The sequence below is a fragment of the Pleurodeles waltl genome, chromosome 4_2 (genome assembly GCF_031143425.1).
Source record: "Pleurodeles waltl isolate 20211129_DDA chromosome 4_2, aPleWal1.hap1.20221129, whole genome shotgun sequence".
NCBI lineage: Eukaryota > Metazoa > Chordata > Amphibia > Caudata > Salamandridae > Pleurodeles > Pleurodeles waltl.
Window position 1 is genome coordinate 1,017,897,095 of NC_090443.1, and position 12,539 is coordinate 1,017,909,633.

The window sequence follows — 12,539 nt, forward strand, 5'->3', positions numbered from 1 at the left end:
TGTGGCAGTTTTGACTCATCATAGAGTAGCGCAGCGGGTTAATGTGCCTGTTGCAAAGAACGTGCACATGCAGATCACAGGACTGAGTGTGAGTGAAGTATGAGAGCGCTTTACAAAAATGAAATGTATGTGGGAGAGGGATAAGGAGAGATGAGGGGCGCTGCTGGAGAGTGGCAGTGAGGGAACTCCTGGCCAAGGCAGAGACAGGGCGGGCAAAGTGGGCCCTGGTCCAGGGCCCCAGCCTTCCAGGGGCCCCGATACAGGCAGCTCTTGTGCAGAGAGGCTTGCCCCGATGACCTTGAAGAATTCTTAATCACATTGCTTTAAATACTGTTTCCCTTTAATTTAGTTTTAATGTGGGTGATGTGTGAGAGTCAATTACAAACATTTTGCACAGAAATGTGTTTATACTTCCTGAAACAGCCATAAAAAAGTGTATCTGAGACAAAACAGACCTCTCATACAGAAACGGGAGGGTGTCCCAGAGATGATTTGCAGCAACAGTAGTGAGCAGCTGCTGTGTTACAATATTGAAAACACACCTCACTGTCTCTGAATATTAGATTTAAACACACATTGAAGTTGGAGGAATGTGCCTGTGCGCTGGGGGGAGAGGGGAGGGGCGGACTGTGGCACCGGCGTGTATTGAAGAGACAAATCACACGGCAGCCGTCACTCAATAAAGGCAGCAAAGATTATGCGGCAAAACAGAAAAATTACACGGTGTTTGACAAGCCAAGCCTATTGGCTTTGCCAGCGCTTAATTTACTATGTCCATTTGACATCCAAGCCTTTAAATCCTGGGGACGAGAAAGCCTTACTCAGAAAGTGGGCTCAGCGCACCCTCCTTTCTGTGGCTTAATTCTTTTTAGGGGGTCGGGGTCAGTCACTTCCGCCTTTGTGCCTTTGCGCCTTTTTTGTCTATTGTATTTTCTGCCCAGTACTAGATGAACTAGAAAGAAAGAAAAAAACACAAAACCTTTGCCGAAACCCGGGATCGAACCAGGGACCTTTAGATCTCCAGTCTAACCTCTCCCAACTGAGCTATTTCGGCTGATTGAGAAACTATTGATAACGTGTGGATCATACTATTCCCACTACCACATCCAGAAAGGTCCCTCGTCCCCCTTCATAAAATTAGATACAAATCTATATTGGAGCAGTAATGTGACTAGAACCTCTCGGTGATGCATATTCACATGAAGTTAGACGTCAAAACAGACACTAATGTGTTTTAAAATAAAAAAACAGATCTTTAATAAGGGAGTCTGTACCCAGATGAAGTGCCTCGTCAGACTGTCGAGGCGCTTGTTACATTGCCTTACCTAGGCTGAGCCGAAGAGCTGCTCTCAGAGTTACTGCAAAAACGAGCACAATTCACTGCCTTTAATGCAAGCTGTGCCCCGTCCTTCGAGGGCATGTCTCAGTAGGGCCGGGGTGCACAGCACATCAGCATCACCCATGTGGTGACCGCGTGGCCTAATGGATAAGACGTCTGACTTCGGATCAGAAGATTGAGGGTTCGAGTCCCTTCGTGGTCGGTGTCCTTTAGCAGCTCCAGAGAATAAAGATTTATGAAACCGACAGTCATGGCGCACATTTCAACCTCTTTGTTCTTATAGTAGTCAATATGCTCCTGGGGACTTGGTGATTCTAAGAAATGAGCACAAAACGTCCCTTAGAAATCCTGCCACACTTTTCAATGCACAAACTTGCTGCAACATTCTACAGTGTGAGTTTGTTTTTAAATCACTGCACAGTGCAGCTCAATAAAGCGCTGCATCGTGTCGTCACTAAAGCACTGCACGACATCTCTCACTAAAGCACTGCACTGTGTCCTGCACTAAAGCACAGCACTGTGTCCTTGCTATAGCACTGCACAGCGTCCAACACTAAAGCACTGCACGACATCTCTCACTAAAGCACTGCACTGTGTCCTCACTATAGCACTGCACAGCGTCCAACACTAAAGCACTACACTGTATCCCTAATAAAGGGCTGCACACGGTCCCTCACTAAAGCACTGCACAATGTCCCTCACTAAAGCACTGCACAGTCCCTCACTAAAGCACTGCACAATGTACCTCACTAAAGCACTGCACAGTCCCTCACTAAAGCGCTACACACGTCTCTCACTAAAGCCCTGCACAATGTCCCTCATTAAAGTACTGCACAGGTGTCTCACTATAGCACTGCACTGTGCCCCTCACTAAAGCACTGCACTGTATCCCTCACTAAATCACTGCACTATGCCCCTCACTAAAGCACTGCACTCTGCACATCACTAAAGCACTGCATGCAGTGGCTCTCACTGCAGTGCTGTAGGGAAGACAGAGCGGCGCTCCACAAAGGACAACTGGAGGCCCCCACAGGCATCACCTGCAGCACGTGCTGCTCCTGTTCCCAGCAGGCGCTGCAGAGAGGGGCTGCAGGCGCTGCACTGATGGGCTGCAGGCGCTGCAATGAGGGGTTGGAACTGCTGCACTGAGAGGTTCCAGGCACTGCACTGAGGGGCTGCAGGCGCTGTATTGAGTGGGCTGCAGCCGCTGTACTGAGGAGCTCCAGGCGCTGCACTGAGGGGCTGTAGTCGCTGCACTGAGAGGCTACAGGCACTGCAATGAGGGGTTCCAGGCACAACACTGCACTAAGGGCTACAAGGTGCTGCATTGAGGGGCTTCAGGCGCTGCACTGAAGGGCTGCAAGTGCTGCACTGGGGGGCTGTAGTCTTCTTCTTTCCAAGCCATCTTCCCAGGTCCTTTCCATTATTGGGCTCTCCAGAGGTTAAAAATGTGGCATTTAAGAAAGGGCCTCGCATACTCAGACTCCGTTTGGTTAGATCAGGATTACCACGTGGAACTTCAATGGTGGCTCCTCCATTTAGATGCCGGGAACGGCAGAACAATTTTTGCATCAGCCCCAGATCTTGTGTTAGAATCAGATGCAAGCCTCTCGGGTTGGAGAGTCTGCTGTGGTCCAATATTGACTGGAGGTACATGGTCTTTAGAGGAGTCCAAATTGCATATACATTGTTTAGAGATGATTGCAGGCTCCTTTGCAATCAGAAGCCTTCCAAAGAACAGAGTTTGCTGCGCTATCCTTCTCAGAATGGACAACATTTCGGCAGTAATATATATAAACCATTTAGGGGTGCGAAATCCAAACCTCTTGTGAAACTGGCCAAAGCCTTCTGAGAATATTGCCTTTCAAACCAACTTTTGGTTCGTGCAGAGTATCTTCCGGGCAACCTCAATGCCGTAGCGGATTGCCACTCTCTGCATTTCCGGGATTCAAGGGACTGGAAACTCCATCCCGTAATCTTTCATTCCATCCAGGACAAATGGTCCTGTCACTGTAAATAGATCTTTTTGTCTTCCGTCTCAACTCCCAGCTCCCTCAATTTTACAGTTGGCACCCGGATCCATTGGCACCAGCCTCAGATGCTTTCTCTCAGGACTGGTCTGTTTCCCTAAATTACGACTTGCCCCCCTTTCTCATGATCAACAGGCTACTTGCACAGGTAAGGCATCAAAAGGCAACTCTAGTTCTCATAGCTCCCTTCTGGCAGTCCCAGGTTCATGGTATGAAGTTTGGTCTGGCTTTGGTATCTGGTTCCACGGTCAGCAGCTAGTCAGTGAAGTGGACCTCACTGGCTTGGTGGTTTCTTGAGGTTGCAGAGTGATGCCTTCAGACTGGAAGGAGATCTTTGGTGAGTTTTGAAGAGTGGAGGTCCTCTGGGTGTTTTTAGAGTCCGTTCTGTGTCCACGCAACCAGTCAGCAGCAATTGTCGAGTCCTGGGTGCAGCAGGCAGGGTTTTGTGCCTTTTCTTTGTGCAGCAGGTCTTCAGTTCTCATGCCTTGAGTCTACTTTGTTGCTGGTCTTCTTGAGTCCTTAGAATATGATTTTTTGGTCTAAGGATGCTCACTAAATACTGTATTTAGTGGGCGTGTTAGGGAGAACCCGGTAGTGACCAGTGGGTCACCTACCTTTGGGTGGCTACACCCACTAAGTGACCACTTCCTGTGGGCAGAGGTCACTTCCATACACCTGATTGGCTATTTTCCTTCCATCCAAGATGGAGGAAAATGAAATAGAGAGTCCACCTCCCATGCAACACCTTAGGGGTGATTGGATGCTAGGTAGGGCCACTCCTCCTGTCCTTTGTTTGATTTTCCACCATTGCTGCTGCCAAAAGTTGGAGTTTGCAAAAGGGGCAGCCATCTTCTGCTTGCAGCAGGCCTGGAGGTCAAGTTTCAAAGGTGGTAAGTCCTTTAAAGCTCGCCAGCAGTGTACATTCCTGAGGGAGAGGGTTTTAGCATCTCCACCCAGGAAGGACTCTGTTCTGAATCCCAGAGAGAAGGATCTCTCACCCCAGGGATGCAGATTTGAGTCTGGAGGTGGCAGGCTTGATAAGACCGGCTAGCAACCATGCCAGGGTAGTTAGCTTTTACAGGGAGCACCTCTAAGGTCACTCCTGGGTACATGTGGTTAATCAATCCAATACTGGTACCAGTTTGGAGTTATCATTCTGAGTTGTTTGAGACCAAACAATCCAGGGTCCAGAGTGACCATCATGTAGCTGTGAAACTCATATTGACCAGTGTCCAGCTCGTGCATTTAAAATGGCTGCTCTGTTCACTCACTGTGTCCCAGGTTTGGAAAGGACACAGTGGGGGCATATCACTCATGCAGCTATGCCCTCACATACATCATAGTGCACCCTGCCTTAGGGCTGGAAGGCCTGCCAAAGGGGTGTCTTACCTATAGCGTATGCAGTGTATATTGGACAGGGCACACAGGCAGTGTGCCATGTCGAGTTTTTGTTTTAGGTTTGCGTCAAAGCACTCAGCCTACAATGATAGAGATGGGTAGATCTGGATGCCTGGCCCTAGAGGGTGGCTCAACGACTGCTGCTGCCCTCAGGGGCCTACCCTTAGCACCACATGCCCTGGGTACCTAAGTAGCATTTATTAGGGACTTATAGTGGCAGCTAAAGGTGTTGCCAGTTGTGCCAATGCCTCACAACAGCTCAGGGAAAGAGATCTGACCCAGGGAACCTGGTTAGCAGGGGCTCTGGGCACTAACAACTTTTTGGCTACATTACATACCAGGCAAAAAATGGGGTTTAGCCATGTCTGTGCAGTGGTTAAACACACAGAAGCATCAGTAACATGCATGAGTGGGAAGGAAACAGCCCAAAAAAGATACAACAGAGAGTTAGGGAGAGAGAAATACAAAAAGAGGCTCCAACATCCTGCAATGTGCCCCCCCCCCTCACTAAAACTCTGTTCAGCTTCCCTCACTAAAGCACTGCACAGTGTCAAGCACTGCACTGTGTCCCTCACTGAAGCAAAGCAATGTGTCCCTCACTAAAGCACTACATGCAGTGACTGTCACTGCAGCGCTGTAGGGAAGACACTGCAGCTCTGCACAGAGGACACCTGGAGGCCCCCACAGGCATCACCTGCAGCTCGTGCTGCACCTGTTCCCAGCAGGTGCTGCACTGACGGGTGCAGGCACTGCACTGTGAGGCTGCAGGCACTGCACTGAGTGTCTGCAGCTGCTGCAGTGAGGGGTGCAGACGCTGTACTGAGGGGCTGCAGACGCTGCACTGAGATGCTGCAGGCACTGCACTGAGGGGCTGCAGACGGTGCATTGAGGGCTGCAGGCGCTGTACTGAGGGGCTGCAGACGCTACACTGAGTGTCTGCAGCTGCTGCAGTGAGGGGTGCAGACGCTGTACTGAGGGGCTGCAGACGCTGCACTGTGAGGCTGCAGGCACTGCACTGAGTGTCTGCAGCTGCTGCAGTGAGGGGTGCAGACGCTGTACTGAGGGGCTGCAGACGCTGCACTGAGATGCTGCAGCCGCTGCACTGAGGGGCTGCAGCTGCTGCTCTGAGGGGCTGCAGGCGCTGCACTGAGTGGCTGCAGGTGCTGCACTGAGGCTGCATGTGCTGCACTCAGGGGTGATGGCGCTGCACTGAGGGCTGCAGGCGCTGCACTGAGAGGCTGCAGGTGCCGCACTGAGGTGCTAAAGGGCGCTGCACTGAGGGGCTGCAGCCGCTGCACCAAGGGGTTGCAGGTACTGCACTGAGGGGTGCAGGCACTGCATGGAGGGGCTACAGGGCGCTGCACTGAGGGGTGCAGGCGCTGCACTGAGAGGCCGCAGGTGCTTCACTGAGGGGCTGTAAGCGCTGCACTGAGGGGCTGCAGGCTCTGCACTGAGGGGCTGCAGGCTCTGCACTGAGGGGCTGCAGCCGCTGCACCCAGGGGTTGCAGGCACTGCATTGAGGGGTGCAGGTGATGCACTGAGGGGCTGCAGGTGCTGTACTGAGGGGCTGCAGTTGCTGCACTGAGGGGCTTCAGGTGCTGCACTGGGGGGCTGAATGCACTGCACTGAGAGGCTGTAAGCTCCCTCTCTGAGGGGCTGCAGGGTGTTGTACGGAGGGGCTCCATGCGCTGTACTGAGGGGCTGCAGGAGCTGCACTGAAGGGCTGCAGCCGCTGCACTGAGGGGCTGCAGGCGCTGCACTGAGGGGCTACAGGTGCTGCTCTGAGGGGCTGCAGGTGCTGCACAGAGGGGCTGCAGGAACTGCACTGAGGTGTTCCAGGCGCTGCACAGAGGGGCTGCAGGTGCTGCACTGAGGGGCTGCAGGTGCTGCACTGAGGAGATGCAGACGCTGCTCTGAGGGCTGCAGGAACTGTACTGAGGGGCTGCAGGCGCTGCACTGAGGGGCTGCAGGTGCTGCACTGAGGGGTTCCAGACGCTGCTCTGAGGGGCTCCAGGCACTGCACTGAGGAGATGCAGGCTCTGCACTGAACAGATAACTATATATGACCCCGGACAGAGGACCCAACCCACTGCTTTTCTTTCCACCCTCCTCCAACTGCTGCTCAAGTTAATGCCCCACCTCGGCTCTTATTATTGTGTTTCAGAAATCTTAATGAGCGCTAATTACCAGTGAGTGACGCTGCATCAGTCCCTGAAGGGCCATCTCTGCCCTCAGTCCTCAGTCTCTTCACTTTCTGGCCCTCAATTGTCTCCAAAAACAGGAGAAACTCAGGACCTGGCTCTGGTGTGTATCTGACAACGCACCAAGCAGGGCCCTGGAATGATACAATTCTGTGCTCTGTGCTCTGTCTGCAAAATGAGGGATTCACTGCACTTGCCACAGAAATCAGTGTCAGATCCAACAAGAGGGATGTTGTTTCAGACAGGACACAAAACACTGCCCTGAGTGTAAATACCACAAACCAACTAAAGGTGACGTTTCACCATTGTTGTGGGCGGAGCTACACAGTGCTTGGATGGTGATTGGACCATAAAAGACAAACCTCAGGGACCCCCTGGTATCAATATGTGGTCAGAGGACAAGTGTCCGTCACTTTATAACTTACAAGTGCAGGGGGGGCAGTTGGGTTTGTTTACGCGCGGTGGTTTCTGGGTAATATGCTGAAGGTAATAAGCACACACGCGGTGAACGGAGTGGAAATAAAATGAAGTGGGATCTCTGTAACCCTTTGGGTTTGAGAACAGAGAGGTTGTGGGAACTGAACCAGGACCGCCAGGATGAAAAGCAGGAATCTTAACCACTAGAACACATGGAGACAGCTGGTCACTCCCTGGGTTTAGTACATTTGAGAGTGGACGGTGACCACATGGTCAGTCATTGTTTGTTCCAGTGTTGAGAGCACAACGAGTCTCTAGAAAAAGAGAAGAACAAGAAATAAATTACTCCACTCTTGCATGAATCCCGGTTTGTGGGGTGAGGCTGGTGATTACCGCTCTGGGCAGTGGTAACACAGAGACCCACAGTAACATGCATTAGTGGGAAGGAAACAGCCCAACACAGACTCCACAGAGAGTTAGGGAGAGAGGAATACAAACAGAGGCAAAGAGAAAATAAACCACCGAGACTGGAAAGAGGAATAAAGACTGACAGAGAAAAGGATGAGAATAATACAGGCTCAGGATGAAAGAATAGAGACAAAGCGGGCAAACAGAGGTGGCGGAGGCTTCAACCCGCACTTGTGATCTTGTTCACACGCGACGAGGATCCGGATAGGACACAAACCTTAACGCGTTTACAACTCATCACCTCTCAGTCCTCCAGGAAGCGGGGGAAAGGGGGCGATGGTATCGAGCAGCAGTGAGGACATATAGCGCCTGGAGACAAGTGCTTGTGAGCAGAGGGCGCGCTTTCTTTCTGTAAAGCACATGAGTGGATGTCAGCAGCGGCCAGGGGTGCTCGGAGACGGATGAATAGTACATATATAGGGCAGTACCTAAGCGACCGCGTGGCCTAATGGATAAGGCGTCTGACTTCGAATCAGAAGATTGAGGGTTCGAGTCCCTTCGTGGTCGGATATTTTTTCAGAAAATACATTTTATGCTTTTACAATCATGCCCGCATTTGAATGTTTCTGTTCTTAAAAGAGTGCAACTTTCTACGGAGGAGGTGGTGACTCTGACACATAAAACCTCTTGTAGAAATGTTACGCAATGTTTCAATTCATAAACTCGCGGTTAAAATCCTAAAGTGTAACCTTCTGTTCTAAAGCCCTGACCCGCGCCCCTCACTAAAGCACTGCTCGATGTCCCTCACTAAAGCACTAAAGCAGTGCACACTGTATCTCACTAAAGCACTACACCGTGTCCTCACTAAAGCACTGCACTGCACCTCTCATTAAACCACTGCACGGTGTCCCTCACTAAAGCACCGCAGTGTCCCTCACTAAAGCACTGCAGGGTGTCCCTCACTAAAGCACTGCAGGGTGTCCCTCACTAAAGCAGTGGACAGCATCAATCACTAAAGCACTGCACAGTGTCCTCACTAAAGCACCGCAGGACGACCCACACTGAAACACTGCACAGCATCCCCCACTAAAGCACTGCACACTGTATCTCACTGAAGCACTGCACGGTGTTCCTCACTAAACCACTGCACTGTGCCCCTCACTAAACCACTGCACGGTGTCCCTCACTAAAGCAGTGCACAGCATCCATCACTAAAGCACTACACCGTGTCCTCACTAAAGCACTGCACTGCACCTCTCATTAAACCACTGCACGGTGTCCTTCACTAAAGCACCGCAGGGCGTCCCACACTGAAACACTGCACAGCATCCTCCACTAAAGCACTGCACACTGTATCTCACTTAAGCACTGCACGGTGTTCCTCACTAAAGCACTGCAAAGTGTCCCTCATTAAAGCACTGCACACTGTATCTCACTCGGTGCTTTAAATGGAAAAATAGAAGTGCAGGTACTCTGTAATAGAGTACCTGCTTGTTTCTGAGATATGCCGGTACTCTCCCTCTCAAAATAAAAAAGTGCCGGTACTCAGTACCGGAGAGTACCGGCCCATTTAAAGCACTGATCTCACTGAAGCACTGCACGGTGTTCCTCACTAAAGCACTGCAAAGTGTCCCTCACTAAAACACTTCAGCGTCCCTCACTAAAGCACTGCACAGCACCCCTCACTAAAGAACTGCAGTGTGCCCCTCACTAAAGCACTTTAATGTCCCTTACTAAAGCACTGCACGGTGTCCCTCACTAAATCACTGCACTGTGTCCCTCACTAAATCACTGCTCGGTGTCCCTCACTAAAGCACTTCAGTGTCCTTCACTAAAGAACTGCACGATGTCCCCCACAAAAGCACTGCACAGGGTCTCTCACTAAAGCACTACGCAGCACCCCTCACTAAAGCACTGCACTGTAGCCCTCACTAAAGCACTCTAATTGCGCTTACTAAAGCACTGCACGGTGTCCGTCACTAAATTACTGCACAGTGTCCCTCACTAAAGCACTGCACCACGTCCCTCACCAAACCACTGCACGGTGTCCCTCACTAAAGCAGTTCACAGCATCAATCACTAAAGCACTGCACTGTGTCCCTCACTAAAGCACCGCAGGACGACCCACACTGAAACACTGCACAGCATCCCATACTAAAGCACTGCACACTGTATCTCACTGCACCGCAGGACGACCCACACTGAAACACTGCACATCATCCCTCACAAGCACTGCACTGTGCCCCTCACTAAAGCACTTCAGTGTCCCTCACTAAAGGACGTTAGTGTCCCTCACTAAAGCACTGCACTGTGCCACTCACTAAAGCACTGTACGCGTCTTTCACTAAAACACTGCACAGCACCCCTCATTAAAGCACTGGACAGCACACCTCACTAAAGCATTGCTCTGTGTCCCTGACTAAAGAACTGTACGTGTCCTTCACTAAACCACTGCATAGTGTCCCTCACTAAAGCACTGCACAGCACCCCTCACTAAAGCACTACACTGTGATCCTCACTAAAGCACTGTACCCCTCACTAAAGCATCGTACGTGCCCGTCAATAAAGCACTGCACTGTGTCCCACACTAAATCACTGTACGTGTCCTTCACTAAAGCACTGCACTGAGACCATTACTAAATCACTGTACGTGTCCTTCACTAAAGCACTGCACTGAGACCATTACTAAATCACTGGACGTGTCCTTCTGAAAAGCACTGCACAGCACCCCTCACTAAAGCACTGCACGACATCCCTCACCAAAGCACTGTACTGTGCCCCTCACTGAAGCACTGAACAGTGTCCCTCACTAAAGCACTGCACAGCATCCCTCACTAAAGTGCTGCACTGTGCCTCTTATTAAAGCACTGTACAGCATCCCTCACTAAAGTGCTGCACTGTGTCCCTCACTAAAGCACTGCACATTGTCCCTCACTAAAGCACTGTACGGAGCGGCCCTCACTGGAGTGCTGTAGGGAAGACAGTGACACTGCAGCGATACACAGAGAACACCTGGAGACCCTCACAGGCATCACCTGTTCCCAACAGGCGCTGCATGAGGGTCTGCAGGCGCTGCGCTTAGGGGCTGCAGGCGCTGCACTGAGGGGCAGCAGGTGCTGTACTGAGGTGTTACAGGTGCTGCACTGAGGGGCTGCAGGCACTGCACTGAGGGGTTGCAGGCGCTGCACTGAGGTGCTATAGGCGCTGTACTGAGGGGTTGCAGGCGCTGGATTAAGGTGCTACAGGCACTGTACTGAGGGGCTGCAGGTGCTGCACTGAGGGGTTGCAGGTGCTGTACTGACGTGCTACAGGCGCTGCACTGAGGGGTTGCAGGTGCTGTACTGAGGGGCTGCAGGCACTGCACTGAGGGGTTGCAGGCGCTGCACTGAGGTGCTATAGGCGCTTTACTGAGGGGTTGCAGGCGCTGTACTAAGGTACTACAGGCACTGTACTGAGGGGCTGCAGGTGCTGCACTGAGGGGTTGCAGGTGCTGTACTGACGTGCTACAGGCGCTGCACTGAGGGGTTGCAGGTGCTGTACTGAGGGGTTGCAGGTGCTGCACTGAGGGGCAGCAGGTGCTGTACTGAGGTGTTACAGACGCTGCACTGAGGGGCTGCAGGCACTGCACTGAGGGTTTGCAGGCGCTGCACTGAGGTGCTATAGGCGCTGTACTGAGGGGTTGCAGGCGCTGTACTAAGGTGCTACAGGCACTGTACTGAGGGGCTGCAGGTGCTGCACTGAGGGGTTGCAGGTGCTGTACTGACGTGCTACAGGCGCTGCACTGAGGGGTTGCAGGTGCTGTACTGAGGTGCTACAGGCGCTGCACTGAGCAGAAACTAAGTGACCGCGGGCAGAGGAGCCAACAAACTTCTTTTCTGTTCACACTCCTTCAACTGCTGCTCGAGGTATTGTCCCACCTTGGCCCCTGTTGAGGCCATAAACTCTTTCAGGTCTGCCCCTTTTTTTTAAATGTTAGGACCCGGAGGCCTCCATACAACCCCCACTCCCCACCAGAAATACACAAACCGACAACTTTAATCGTTGGAAGTGGTTTATTCAAACATTAAACATCTTATAACTTTTTAAGCATACTAGATATTCCCGAGAGTACTGGGTATCCGTTTACCAAACACTTAACATATTTACATTTTCATATCTACATGTCATGAGCATTTGTGACCATAAATCAATTCTGACAGGATCCCTTCCTGTCCTGAACGACCATTGGACCACACAGGTGACCCATCTATCACCTGAATCCATAGGAGGGGCGGTTACCCTGACTACACTGTACCTTGTCCTCATGCTTCGGGTTCCGCCCCCTCCTCCAAACACCAATCAGACTCGGGGTGTAACGGGGAGGCCAAGAGCTGGAGCCCCATGTTCCCCCCAGCGATCTGAGCTGCCTTACCCCTTGATCTGGTGTGTACATCCGTTGGTTGGCTCAGAACTTCAGGATCCTATCCCAGGTGTCCTCCCGGGGGCCCCACCTTGGGGACAACCCCTGTTGCTTCTAGTCACATTTATATCTCAATTTCCGCAATACACATGGCTACCACCTAACAGAAGGAGAGGGTGGGTGGGTCAAACGCGGGACCCCGCTCACGTCCAGCCGCAGCAAAATGGAAAAGAAGGGCTAGCCTTCTTGGGGGGAGCCTTTAAATAGCCCCCCACCAGTTCGCTGCGGCCGGATCCAGTCAGGGCCCGACACGGACCCAGCGTCTGCTCCAGGGAAGCACTTCCGCC

General features: G+C 51.8%; 3 non-coding genes across 3 annotated transcripts; 2 read left to right on the forward strand and 1 right to left on the reverse strand.

Moving 5' to 3' along the window:
* Positions 1 to 982: 982 nt before the first annotated feature.
* On the reverse strand, positions 983 to 1,054 carry TRNAS-GGA (transfer RNA serine (anticodon GGA)). The gene has a single exon. It is a non-coding gene; the product is annotated as a tRNA-Ser (tRNA).
* A 414-nt stretch (positions 1,055 to 1,468) lies between these two features.
* On the forward strand, positions 1,469 to 1,541 carry TRNAR-UCG (transfer RNA arginine (anticodon UCG)). The gene has a single exon. It is a non-coding gene; the product is annotated as a tRNA-Arg (tRNA).
* Positions 1,542 to 8,287: 6,746 nt separating this feature from the next.
* Positions 8,288 to 8,360, forward strand: TRNAR-UCG (transfer RNA arginine (anticodon UCG)). Its single transcript has one exon. It is a non-coding gene; the product is annotated as a tRNA-Arg (tRNA).
* Positions 8,361 to 12,539: the final 4,179 nt, after the last annotated feature.